The sequence below is a fragment of the Piliocolobus tephrosceles genome, chromosome 1 (genome assembly GCF_002776525.5).
Source record: "Piliocolobus tephrosceles isolate RC106 chromosome 1, ASM277652v3, whole genome shotgun sequence".
Classification (NCBI taxonomy): Eukaryota; Metazoa; Chordata; class Mammalia; order Primates; family Cercopithecidae; genus Piliocolobus; species Piliocolobus tephrosceles.
In genome coordinates, this window is record NC_045434.1 from 202,141,682 (window position 1) to 202,155,451 (window position 13,770).

At 46.7% G+C, this 13,770-nt stretch overlaps 1 pseudogene; it reads right to left on the reverse strand.

The window, feature by feature from the left end:
* Window positions 1-7,460: 7,460 nt before the first annotated feature.
* LOC116418909 lies at window positions 7,461-11,923 on the reverse strand (annotated as a pseudogene).
* Between the last annotated feature and the right edge of the window lie 1,847 nt (window positions 11,924-13,770).

Consider the following 13,770-nt stretch of genomic DNA (forward strand, 5'->3'; position numbering starts at 1 on the left):
CACCTGTACCCATGAGATAAGCTCTTGGCGCATCCATCAAATTACAGTCCAGTTCAAAGCAGAATCATGTTTGCATAACAAACAACAGAACAGTCCAAAAAAAGGCCAGTATCTGGATACAGCTGGATCTCAGGAATGCAGATGAGGAGACACCTGCAGCTCACCAGGCTCTGGGCCAGAACAGACGGATCGAAGACAGGGCCAGAGAAGGGGATTTTGAGGTTGGCTACATCTTTCTTTCTTTCTTTTTTTTTTTTGAGACAGGATCTTGCTCTGTTGCCTAGGCTGGAGTGCAGTGGCATGATCTCTGCTCACTGCAGCCTCGACCTCCTGGGCTCAAGTGATCCTCCCACCTCAGGTGTATGCCACTACACTTTGTTTATCTTTTGTAAACATGGGGCCCTACTATGTTGCCCAGGCTGGTTTTGAAATCCTAGACTCAAGTAATCCTCCTGCCTCAGCCTTCCAAAGTACTAGGATTATAGGCATGAGCCACCATGCCCTGCCAAGGTTGGCTACATCTTGTACTGAAACTGGTATTAACACAAATCCATCCACTTGAGCCCCAAATCTAACCACATACAGATGCTATTCATTCACCCCAGCAGTCATTCAACAAGTAATTTCTGAACACTTACCTGCCAGGCGTTGTGCGAGGCAGGTGCGTAGGCAGGAGAACAAGGGAAATGTTCCTGCCCTCCTGGAGCTTACAGTCTTGTTTGGGAGTGGAATCCGTATCAGTGGAACATATACATTAAACAAATTATTATCTTTTATTTTTGTATTTTTGGAGACAGAGTCTCCCTCTGTTGCCCAGGCTGGAGTGCAATGGTATGATTGTGGCTCACTGCAACCTCTGCCTCCCAGTTCAAACAATTATTGTGTCTCAGTCTCCTGAGTAGATGGGATTACAGTTGTGTGCCACCATGCCTGGCTAATTTTTGCATTTTTAGTAGAGATGGTGCTTCACCATGTTGGCCAGGCTGGTCCCGAACTCCTGACCTCAGGTGATCCACCTGCCTCAGCCTCCCAAAGTGCTGGGATTACAGGCATGAGCCACCGCACCCGGCCCCACTGTCACACTCTTGACCCTGCCATTATCAACAACTGCAGCCCCTTCACAACATCAGTTTACAGCATCCCCCAGTACAAGAATGTAGTACCCCATATCTCCAGTTCTTTGACCCCCTTACCTGGGCCTCCAATTCACTGACCTTTCTACCTTTTCCTTCGCATAGTTCATTTCCCTCCTTACTCAGCTTAAGTCTCATTGCTTCCTTGTGTATCCCTGTATTTGTTCTCTGTTGCTGCTGTAAGAAATTTCTGCAAACCTAATGGCTTAAGACAACACAAATATATTATCTTACCGTTCTGGAGGTCAGAAGTCCAAAGTGGGTTTCACTGGGCTAACGTTAAGCTGTCGGCAGGGCTGGGTTCCCACTGGAAGCTCTAGGAAGAATAAATCTCCTTGCCTCTTCCACTTCCTAGAGGCCATCTGTGTTCCTGGACTCATTGCTTCTTCTTCCACCTTCAAAGTCCATAGCATTGGCTGTACCTTTCTCACCATGCTATCTTTCTGCTTCTCTCTTTTCTACCTTTTTTTCCTCTTCTGAGGACTCCTGTGATGATACCGGGCCCAATCTCCCCATCTCATGGTCAACTGATTAGCTACTTTAAAAAGAATATTTTAAGATCGGGGTCTCGTGATGTTGCCCAGGCTGGTCTCAAGCAATCCTCCTGCCTCAGCCTCCCAAGTAGCTGGTACTGCAGGTGTGCACTACAGCACCTGGCTTGATCAGCTACTTTAATCCATCTGCAACCTTAATTCTCATTTCCTTTTGCTATGTCGCCTGACATATTCAAATTCCAGGAATTAGAAGGTGGACATCTTTGAGGGGCCATTATTTTTCCCTTCTGTTTATTGTACTGGCCTCAGCAAAAGCCCAAATCTCGTTGAAAACAAGTGTCCACCTACTCCAAGCCTGCACGCAAGCAGCTAAGCACCCAACATGCTAAGCACCCAAGCAGCTAAGCACGGTGGAGAAAGAGAATCTTCCTCAATTGTCTGCAGTAAACTCCCAGGACTGCCAGGCAATTCTACTATATTTCCCTCATCCGTTTACACTCCCTCGCTTCTAGACGCTAATTTCACACCTCCTCCTCTCTTGAAGCCCCCACATTTCCTTCCCTGTTCTTATTCTCAGCTGAATCTTGATTCCTACTTCCTAGAGAAAATTGGAGCAATTGGAAGAGAACTTCCCCAGACTCATCAGCGCCCACCTGCATCTGTGCTCAGGCACGGCCTTCCCTCCGTCCTGTGGCTAAACAGCTGAACGCCAGCCTGAAGGCAGCCCCTCCCCTGACGCCTGGGCCTATCCCTGCTCACTGCCTCCAGGGTGGCCAGTCCAGCGAGCCCTTGCGTTTTCCTGTGTTATCAGTTACCCCCTTGCCTCATTTGGACTATTTTCCATCAGCATACAAACGTTTATCATTTCTTCCATCATACAAAACAGACCTAAAAAAAAAAAAGTAAATAAACCTCTCTGTTGTTCTTACATCTCCTCTCCAGCCACTGCCCTATTTCTCGGTCTTTCTTTACAGCACAACTTGAAAAAAATGCTGCCTGTTGGTCCAGTTCCTTCTCTCTTGGATCCACTCCTATCTGGCCTTGTCTTCCACAGTGCTTCTGAAGGTCACTGACAATCACCACACTGCTAAATCCAGCGGTCGATTCCCCTACTGAGCTCTCAGCAGCATTTGATACAGCTGATCACTGCTTCCTCCTGAATATGTTTTATTTACCTCCTGTCTTGGTTTCCTTCTTATTTAGTGGCAGCTCCATCTCAAGCTCCTTTGCTGATTTCTTATCTCCTTGACCTTGAGATGCTGGAGTGCCTCATGCTCCCCTGGTGAGTGCATCAGGCTCTTGGCATAAAACACTGTTTTATAAGCTAATGACCTCCAAGTTATATCTGTAGTCGGGACTCTCTCAGTTCCAGACTCTTTTCTGCCCTCCACTTGGAGGTAAATACACTCCAAGTGAAAGTGACATAAACCAGCCAGGTGCAGTGGCTCATGCCTACAATCCCAGCACTTTGGGGGGCCGAAGCAGGAGGATTACTTGAACCCAGGAGTTTGAGGCTACAATGAGCTATGATCGCGCCACTGCACTCCAGCCTGGGTGACAGAGCAAGACCCTATCTCACTCAATCAATAAATAAAATGACATAAACCAATGATGGTAATGTCAGCCATGGTTGCTCAGGTCAAGAACTTTGGCATCAATCTCAGCTCTTCTCTTTCCTTCATACCCTTTAACCAGTCTGGGCAATTCATGTCAGCTCTATCTCCAGCTACACCCAGGATCTGACTCGCTCTCACCATGTCTGCTGCTCCTACCCCAGTCCAAGCTACCATCATCTATTATCTGGATCAGCGCAGTAACCTCCTCTCTACCTGGCTGGGTCTGTACCGCAGACCCTAGCTGATGGATAAAATGAGTACTCAGATACAGGCTTGCGGCATAAGAGCAGCTCAGGGACTGCCTGGCTCTCATGGCCAGAGAGCAGCCCCAAGAGGATGAAGCTGCTTTCTTTTATTCAGTGCGGGCACAATGCCGAAAACTTGGAGCAAACACAACCTGTAGGTAATTAAGATTTATTGTTCCCCTTTCAGGGAACCACACGCGCACAGATCATCAAAGGTCAGTTCCTGGTCAACATAAGTAAACAAGCCTGTTTAAGATAAATTCTCCCATACTCCTGTGTACCTACTCCCTGCCCTCTGCTTCAGGGTTATAGAACAGCTGCCTTCAGCTATTCTTCCCCAGGGCTCTGCAGAACCTTCTGATCTTTCAGAAGGTTTGCGTCCTTTCCCTATAGTTTGTCCCACCACTCTGACCGGTCCCCCACACTGCCCTCCATGTCTCTTCCCAGGATCTTGTACAATCTGTTCTCAGCAGAGGGGCCCTTTTAGGATTGCAAGACTCTATCTTGTATCAAAAGAGTGCTAATCAAACACTTTAAGCTAGATCCTTAGAGAGTGAGTCTCATTGGCCAGGCGCCGTGGCTCACACCTGTAATCCCAGCACTTTGGGAGGCCAAGGTGGGTGGATCACGAGGTCAGGAGATTGAGACCAGTCTGACTAACATGGTGAAACCCCGTCTCTACTAAAAATACAAAAAAATTAGCCAGGCGAGGTGGTGGGCGCCTGTAGTCCCAGCTACTTGGGAGGCTGAGGCAGGAGAATGGCGTGAACCCGGGAGGCAGAGCTTGCAGTGAGCCGAGATTGCGCCACTGCACTCCAGCCTGGGTGACAGAGTGGGAACCCGTGCCACCCTCCCACCGCATGATCTCGGCCCACTGAGTGAGTCTCATCATGTCCCTCCCCTACCCCAAATCCTTCATGGCTCCCCATGGCCAACTAGGCCTTGTCTCAGCCATCCCTGTGGCCTCTCTGACCTCATCCCCTAGTCCACCCCTCAGAGTGTTGCCCCACTTTGACTTCCTTGCTGTTAACCCCAACAGGCCAGGCACTCTCACCTGGGAGTCTTCATATGGGCTGTTCCCTTGGCCAGGGATATTCTTCAGGCACCCAGAGGGCTCCCTCACCACTCCCTTCTCATCTGGGCCCAAATGCCACCTTCTCTGAGCAGCATGCCGGTCACACCATTTTCAGCTTCCACCTCCCCACTTCTGCCCCAGCACACTCTGCTCGCATCTCTGCTGTAGTCTTTACTAGCACTCCTCACCATCTGTGTTAGTTTCCTATTGTTCCTGTAACAAATGCCACAAACGGTGGCTTAAACCAACACAGTTTATTATCTCACAGTTCTGAAATCAGATGTCTAAAACAGGGCCACAAGGCTGTGTTCCTTTTATTTTATTTATTTATTTATTTATTTATTTATTTATTTATTTATTTGAGATGGAGTCTCTGTCACCCAGGCTGGAGTGCCGTGGCATGATCTCGGCCCACTGCAGCCTCTGCCTCCTGGGTTCAAGCAATTCTCCTGCCTCAGCCTCCAGAGTAGCTGGGATTACAGGCATGCACCATCATACCTGGTTAATTTTTGTATTTTTAGTAGAGATGGGGGTTTCATCATGTTGGCCAGGCTGGTCTCGAACTCCTGACTGCAGGTGGTCCACCCGCCTTGGCCTCCCAAAGTGCTGGGATTACAGGTGTGAGCCATGGCCTTCTAATTTATTCTTATTTTTTAGTGACAGGGTCTTGCTCTGTAACCCAGATTGGAATGCAGTGGCATGATCTTAGCTCACTGCAGCCTCGGACTCCCGGGCTCAAGTGATTCTCCTGCCTCAGCCTCCTGAGTAGCTGGAACTACAGGCATGTATCACCATGCTTGGCTGAGTTTTGTCTGTCTGTTTTTGTTTAAGAGATGGTATCTCACTATGTTGCTTGGGCTGGTCTCGAACTCCTGGCCTCAAACAACCCTCCTGCCTCGGCTTGTCAAAGTGTTGGGATTACAGGTGTGAGCCACTGTGCTCAGCCAGCTATGTTCCTTCTGGAGGCTCTAAGGGAGAATCTGTTTCTCCCCTAGCTGCCTTTTCCAGCTTCTAGAGGCCACCTGCATTCCTGGGCTCATGGTTTCTTCCCCTGTCTTCAGAACCAGCAGCTTAGCATCTTTTCTCTCTGATTTCCAGCCTCTCTTTTTAGAGATAGGGTCTCAGGCCAAGGTAGCTCACACTGTAATCCCAGCATTTTGGGAGGCTGAGGCAGGAGGATCACTGGAGCCCAGGAGTTCGAGGCTGCAGTGAGCTGTGATTGCGCCACTGCACTCCAGCCTGTGTGACAGAGTGAGACCCTGTCTTGAATAAATAGATGGATGGAGAGATAGAGAGATAGCAATGAAGTCTTGCTTTGTTACCCAGACTGAACTCGAACTCCTGGCCTCGAACGATCCAACTCCTTCCTCAACCTCCTGAGTAACTGGGATTATAGACATGCGCCACCACACCCAGCTTCTGCCTCCTCCTTATAAGGACTCTTGCAATTACCTTGGGCCCACTCAGAGAATCCAGGACAATCTGATGTCAAGATCCTTAACTTAATCACATCTGCACAATCCCTTTTGCTACATAAGGTAATGTATTGACATAATTAACAGGGATTGGGAAGTGGACATCTTTGGGGGTTTCACTACTCGGCCTGTAACACCTGCTGATAAACTACAGTATACTTCTTTGTTTACCATCTACCATCTTTAAAAAAAAAAAAAAAAAGGGCTCTCACTATGTTGCCCAGGCTTGTCTCAAAATCTTGGGCTCAACCAATTCTCCCACCTCAACCTCCCAAAGTGCTGGAATTACAGGTATGAGCCACCGCTCCTGGCCCCATCTGTGTTCTCAAGAGCAGGTTGTAGACTCCTCAGGGATGATTTGTATCTGTATTCACAGTGCTTAGGACAATGCATAGCTAATAGCAAGTGCTCAATAAATATCTATTTTTGAAAGAACATCTGGCTTTTTAGCTATGGCTGTGTCTGCCCGCTCTTGGTATATGTGCCAACCAGCAACACTGCTGGTCTTTGAAAGCACTTGCTCCCTATGTGATGGGCAGTATCAACAATGCCTGGGGTGGTTTGGAGGAGGGCACTGGGCAGCCCCAACCCGGGCAGGCTGAAATGGGAGCTCCACTCCTCTTCCATCAGACATTTTTCCTAGGCTGCTTCAGTGCAATTCCATTGAATTCCTCTGTGTTTACTGAGCCCTGAGGTGACAGGCGTGGTCCCACCCTGCCACTCCAGGAGATGTCTAGAAAGAGCGTCATCGCCCTCAGATTTGAACCAGAGATTTATCTTTAGTCTGGAAAATGGTATTTGTTACCATAGCAACCAGACTTCTAAAAAAATGGATGTCAAGTAACATGCGGATCCCAGTGCTCATGGCAACCGCCATTCTGCATATTTTGGGGAGAAAATGTGCCTCGCCTTTCTCCTGCCTGTGAGTTGGGCAGTGGGGAGGTGAGGTTAACACCAGGTTTCCTTCTAGAATTGATGAGACCCTGAGGTTTTGGGTAGTGGAGTTAGAGGCTGGACCCCTCTCCGACTCCCACTGTGAAAGCAGCTCTCTTCTACAAAGTCACATAATCAATGCCTTTCCCCAATTATTTGGAAGGAGGTCTCTCTTCTGCTCTTGCCTTCTTTGATGCTGCTCAAATCCCTGGAGACATTCTTGGAGTCTACCAGGAACACACATGATAACAGATACACACACACACACACCCTGTGCACTGAGAATCTGACAGGTGCGGGCATCACCATTCATCCATTCTCCTATGTATTTGCTCATTGATTCATTCGTGCCTTCTCTTAGTAAATATTCATTAAGTGCCTACTACGTATCTAGCTCTGTGCTGGAGACTTGGAAGCAAACAGGGCATGATTAAGGATGTGATTCTCACTCTCCAGCCCCGTATTACAGAAGAGATAATAACACATTCATTACTCAACAGCTTCACTGAAAGAGGCGTGCACGGGAAGGAAGGGAGTGATTAACTGTAGCAGAGATGTGGGTGGTGGGTGGAAATCAAAGAATTTAGCCTTGTTTTAGGTTCTCTTACAGAAAAGATTGGTCAAACTGTATTCCTTCCAGGAAGATTTAAGAAAAGTCCTTTAACAAGTTTCCCGGAGGCATCTTTGATTATCCCATCCCTTCAATTGAAGATGCAGATTCTCTCCATTATAATGTTTCTGAAATCACAATGTTTCTCGTGACTGATGTGTATATTTAATGAAGTGTTTCTTTTCCTATCCCCAATTAAATTGGTGGTGTGTCTTACAATCAATGGTGTCCTAGAATCAAGGATATTTGAGATTTCCCGTTTTTACTCCCAATATTCATTAGTAACTAAGCCTGAGTCCTCAGAGAATCTTCTTGGCCTTGGACTTCTGCTCACATTTCCTCCCTGAAGAAGTGTAGCTTTCCCCATTAAAGACAGTGTATGGTTTCAGCTAGAAGGCTTTTGAGGGACTTTTGTGCATTTGTTGGCAGTTGAGTTAGTATTGAGGAGCATGCATTTTGCAGCCAGATTGCCTTGGTGAATTTCCAGGAGCCATCCCTTTCTAATTTGTGTCCCTCTCTGAGCCTCAGCATCCTCATCTATAAGATTGTAAGATTACTTACCTTTAGTGTTAATTATCCTTCAATTAATCAATTCAACACATATGTACTGAGTGTCTACTGTGTTCAAGAACTATGGAAAAGGTGGAAATGTGAAAGTGGACAAACCGCACAAAATTCCTGCCCTTGTGAGCTTACATTCTATTGGAGAAGACCAATGGTAAATGTGCAGATTACTCAAATGTAATACATTAGCTGGTAATAAGTGCTCTGGAGAAAAATGAAAGCAGGGAAGGGGGTAGGGACAGCCAGTGCAAGGGAGTTACGAATAGCAGTTAGGATTAGGTTTGGTTGGGAGTAACAAAAAAACCAAACAACAGTGGCTCAAAAAAGACAAAGGTTCACTTTGCTATAATAAATATGAGAAGTCCAGGGTGGCTTTACAGCCACTGGGGACCCAAGTGTCTTTTATCTTCTTGCCTTGTCATCCTCAATACCTAGCTACTACCTCGTGGTCAAAGATGGATGCTGGAGCTCCAACTATCTTGACTACATTCCAGTCAACAGAGAGAAAGAAAGAATGTGCCTCTTTCCCTTTAAGAACATTCCGTAGAAGGCCGGGCACGGTGGCTCACGCCTGTAATCCCAGTACTGTGGGAGGTTGAGGCAAGTGGATCACCTGAGTCAGGAGTTGGAGACCAGCCTGACCAACATGGAGAAACCCCATCTCTACTAAAAATACAAAATTAGCTGGGTGTGGTTGCGCATGGCTGCAATCCCAGCTACTTGGGAGGCTGAGGCAGGAGAATCATTTGAACCCGGGAGGTGGAGGTTGCAGTAAGCTGAGATTGCGCCATTGCACTTCAGCCTGGGTAACAAGAGCGAAATTCCATCTCAAAAAACAAAACAAAACAGAACAAAAAACATTCCCTAGAAGTTTGATGTGACACTTTACTTTCTTTTCCCTTGGCCAGAACTTAGTCACGTGGTTATACCTCTGCAAGGAGGGCTGAGAAAGGCAGTTTTTAAGTGCCCAGCCAAAGAGTAGAGATTTTTTTTTTTTTTTAAACCAGGTAACAATGGATAGAACAAATATGGGGCAAAATTAGCTGTCTCTGCACAGGTTAGCACAAAGATTTGATCAGATGATGCATGCAAAGGATTTAGCACAGAATAAGCATTTGATAAACATTAGTTGTCTTTTGACACAACGTTTTCTCAATGTACGTGTTCTTGGTAAACAGTGAGCAGATGAGGAAAATGGAGGCTCAAGGGTCTTAGGGACCAACCCGTGGCTACTTGAAAGGTGGCAGATCCTATCCTGTGGGCATCGAGATCCTAGAAACCATCCCCCAGCGGGCACTGTGGCTGGTGGGGCATTGAGGCTGTGCTCCGCAAGTGCTGCCCGCTGATTTCTGGGCCTGGGACTACCTCTCCAGCAGGTGGGCTTGTTCTCTCTCTTCCAGGATCACCCATGGTTTGTTGGCTTTTCAGAGCAGTTTCTCTTACTCTGACATGCCTCTGCCCGAAACAATCCTTGCTGCTTACAGAATAGAATCCAAACTTTACCATTCCTGGCACTGAATAGGCATTTAATGCAAATGTATTAAAATAATGAACTCAAGGGCCTCTATGAGCTGGTTCTAATTTCTCCTTTCTAATTTATCTCTTTCCCCATTGCCTCTTCCTGCCCCTGAGTGGAATCTATTCTGTAATTCAATAGCTGCATTTTTTTTTTCTTTTCTTTTTTTTTTTTTGAGACAGAGTCTCACTTTGTCGCCCAGGCTGCAGTGCAGTGGTGGGATCTTGGCTCACTGCAATCTCCGCCTCCCGGGTTCAAGTGGTCCTCTTGTCTCAGCTTCCTAAGTAGCTGGGATTACAGGCATGCACCACCACGCCTGGCTAATTTTTGTATTTTTAGTAGAGATGTGGTTTCTCCATGTTGGTAAGGCTGGTCCTGAACTCCTGACGTCAGATGGTCAGCCCACCTCAGCCTCCCAAAGTACTGGGATTACAGGCGTGAGCCACCGCGCCCGGTCGCTTTTTTTTTTTTTTTCTCTTATTTTTATTACTGGAACAAATATAGTTACATTTTAAAAGAAACCTCAGATTATCAAACTGTGATTTAAAAATAATTGTTTCAATAGGAAGATAAAAATAAAGGCTAGAGTATTTCAGACTTGAAATACTAACAGTTGTCTTGGTCTGCCCATCAGACCCTCCTGTCTTGTGGTCTCAGCCTCCAGCCCCTAGACCACGCGGGTGAGTTCTGTCCAACATGGGCAAATATATTATCACCACAGTGATTGGTCCAGGCATGCACACTGGCCCAAGATAGCCAATGGGAAGTCTTTCTCCTAGTCCTCTGCCTCCCCCTAGTTCTGCTTGCAAGATAAAGAGCTTAGCCTGGTGCTATATATGACTATGAACTAATTGTAAGGAGAAAGACTAATGGTGGTCTTTCTCAGGAGAGACTGGAGAGACTGAAGCAAACTGGCAGAGAAAAGCAGAGGAGAGAATGAGGAGGGAGACAGGAGGAGGTGGCGGGAGAGGAGTAAATAAATATGGGTGCATTTGAACCCTGGATCCATGTGTACTCTGGGCCAGCTTCATCACTGTGCCTTTTCTAGTTCGGCTATTGAGCCTGTAATTTTTCCTTTTTGGCTTAAGCTAGTTTGAGTTGGATCAGAAGTGGGAACAGAGCAAGTCAAATGAGGCACTTGAGGAGCAGAATTGGAGGAGGCATCCTTACAAACCTGACCGTGAGCACCGTCCTACATTTCTCACCCTGAGCTCCTCACTGGCCTCCTCTTAGTCTTGACTTTGAGTTGCGTTTTAATAACTTGTAACCAAACAAATTCTTGGCTAATATAAGCTCTACTTGTTATTTTCAATAAATAACGAATTCTTGGCTAATATAAGCTCTACTTGTTATTTTCAAATTGCAAGTTAAAAACATTGTATTAGTTGATCCAGTTGGTCAAATACACCCCAATTTTTTTAGGCTGCATTATTTTAAATTGGGTACAAAGATCTTATTAACATATCACCTAGACACCATTTCACCCACTGCTTTTTGTAGGCTGCTAGTCTCTTGTCTGCCTCTTCAGCAGTGGTGAGGTGATACCCTTTCCTCGGGAGAGAAATCCATGCTTTGTTGCCCTTGCCAATAACAAAAATGCTGGAAAGCCAGGTGGCAAAGCTGTTGCTGTTGGCATCTTTCACATGAACCACATCAAAAGATGCAGGTGCCTCTCTCTGTTGGTGATCACACTAATTCTTCCTGGGTTCTCACCTCCAGTCACCATCCACAGGTTACCAGTGTCGAACTTGATGACATCAGTACTCTTGCCAGTCTCCAAATCAACTTGAATGGTGTCATTCACCTTGATGAGGGGACCAGGGTAGTGGATGGTGCCAGCATCATCGGTCACTAGATGAGGGATTCCTTTTGTACCCACAAGATTTTTCTCACTTTGCACAATTTGCACTTGGCCTCCTCAGCTGTAATATGGTAAATGGCAAAGTGATCCTGATGTTACAGATCAGACGGAAATTCTCTCTGGTCTTGTCGATGGTGATGACATCTGTGAATCCAGCACGGTAGGTTCTATCAGTTTGGACCTTGTCGTCAATCTTAATGAGCCGCAGCATCCAAATCTTTAGTTCATCTCCAGTCAGGGCATACTTAATTCTGTTTCTTAGGAAAAATGATGAGGGGGAGACACACTCTCAGCTTGTGGGACTGGTGGATGGATGAGGAGCAAACACACCAGTCAGTGTCCCCAGCATCCATTGCTTTGAGCTGCTACCACTTCAGATGCTTCTTGGGACCATAAGCCATGGCTACCTTAGGCATGGAAAGAAGTTCACCTTTCTCCCCTAAAGATTCAATGAACAGGCCAGGCGTGGTACCTCACGCCTGTGATCCCAGCATTTTGGGAGGCTGAGGGGTGGATCACCTGAGGTCAGGAATTTGAGACTAGCCTGGCCAACATGGTGAAACCCTGTCTCTACTAAAAATACAAAAAATTAGCTGGGTGTGGTGGTGATTGCCTGTAATCACAGCTACTCGGGAGGCTAAGGCTGGAGAATTGCTTGACTCTGGAAGGCAGAGGTTGCAGTGAGCTGAGATTGCACCACTGCACTCCAGCCTGGGCAACAAGAGTGAAATTCCATCTAAAAAAAAATTAAATGAACATATCCTGAAGAACACAGGCCCACAGACAACTGGGTCAAAGTCAGTGGGTTTCTACAGAGGCTAAGAAAGTAGATGTGGCCCATTTCACAATTGCCAGCAACTGACGTGGCTCCAGCACCAGCGATTCATTAGGGAACGTGGTGTGTGTTGGTTATAACTCAGTTGGATGTCAGTTGTCACTTTCTCAGAGCTCCTGTCTTTCTGACTTGTCTTATGGTTGGTGGAATAGATACAGAATTCATGTCCCCTTCTTTGGGCAGCAGTACCTGGGATAGTGCTTGTCACATAGAAGGCACTCAACACATATGTGTTGAATTGAACTGATCTGGTCACGCCTCACCCTAGACACATCTAACAATGGGGCATCACTCGTTCTTGGCCAGTTGATGCTTTTCCTCCTCTGGCTTTGATGCTTAGTTCATGGGTGGACATGTGACCTGAAGCAGCCTATGAGACTTAAGTGCCAAGACTTGTGTTGAAACTATTGGGAAAGAACAGTCCTCTTCTTCTGGGGCTGCAAAGCTGTGAGACTGTGGGTCCAGTGGCCTTTTTAATGATCTGGGAGTGACAGCCTAAGAATGGAGCTGGTGGAGCAGAGACAGAAAGATGAGTCCTGATTTTCTGAATCCCTGGATGTAACCAACTCTGTACTTTTCAGTTATTTGAGCCAACAAATTCTGTTCTGTTAGTTTGTTTGTTTTGCTGAAGTGAGCCAGAATTGGGCTTTTGCACTTGTCACTAAAGAGCCCACATTAATACAGTCCATTTTTAAAATCTGCATATCTGTTAGGATGCTCGTGGTGGTGGTACTTGCCAATGGCCAGTTCACTGGGATTACACAATAAGGTTTATGATCTCACTTACAGGAAATCAGGCATAGAACACCTTCAGGCACAGTTTGATCAAAGCTCCTGCTCCACTTCTCTGTGATTCTCTTAGTTATGCCCTGCTCCATGTATTGGTCTTGGTGGCAGCAACATGACTTAAGCAGTTGCAACACATTCAGATTCATCAACCAGAGGCAGAAAAGGGGCTGTCCCTTCCAGCTTGTGCTGCTTAAGAGAAGCCCCTCAGCAGACTGACTTCCCTTCACATCTCATTGGACATAACTGAATCACATGCTCATTCCTAAGCCAGTCCCAGGCAAGGAGGATGGGACCACCATGTTCGGCTGGGACTGAGGCCAAGATCCACCTCCTTATGGCTTAGGTCCCATAGAGGGACATATATTTATGCATTCCTCTCCTGCATCTTCATTCTGCTTGCTCTTCAGGTTCCATCCCCTACCACCCAGACAACTTCCTCCCATTTTGAGGAAAAGCTCTTCATATGACCTTGTGCCCTTTCCAGCCACCATAATATTTCTCTACTTCCTTCCATCAGAGTTAGGTGGACCCATGGTTGGCAGAACTCACAGGAAGTTTCTGAGGTGTGCGGAAAGGCTCTATGTTCAGGATAGGCAAAGGCTCTGGGTGGCAGAACCAAGACCA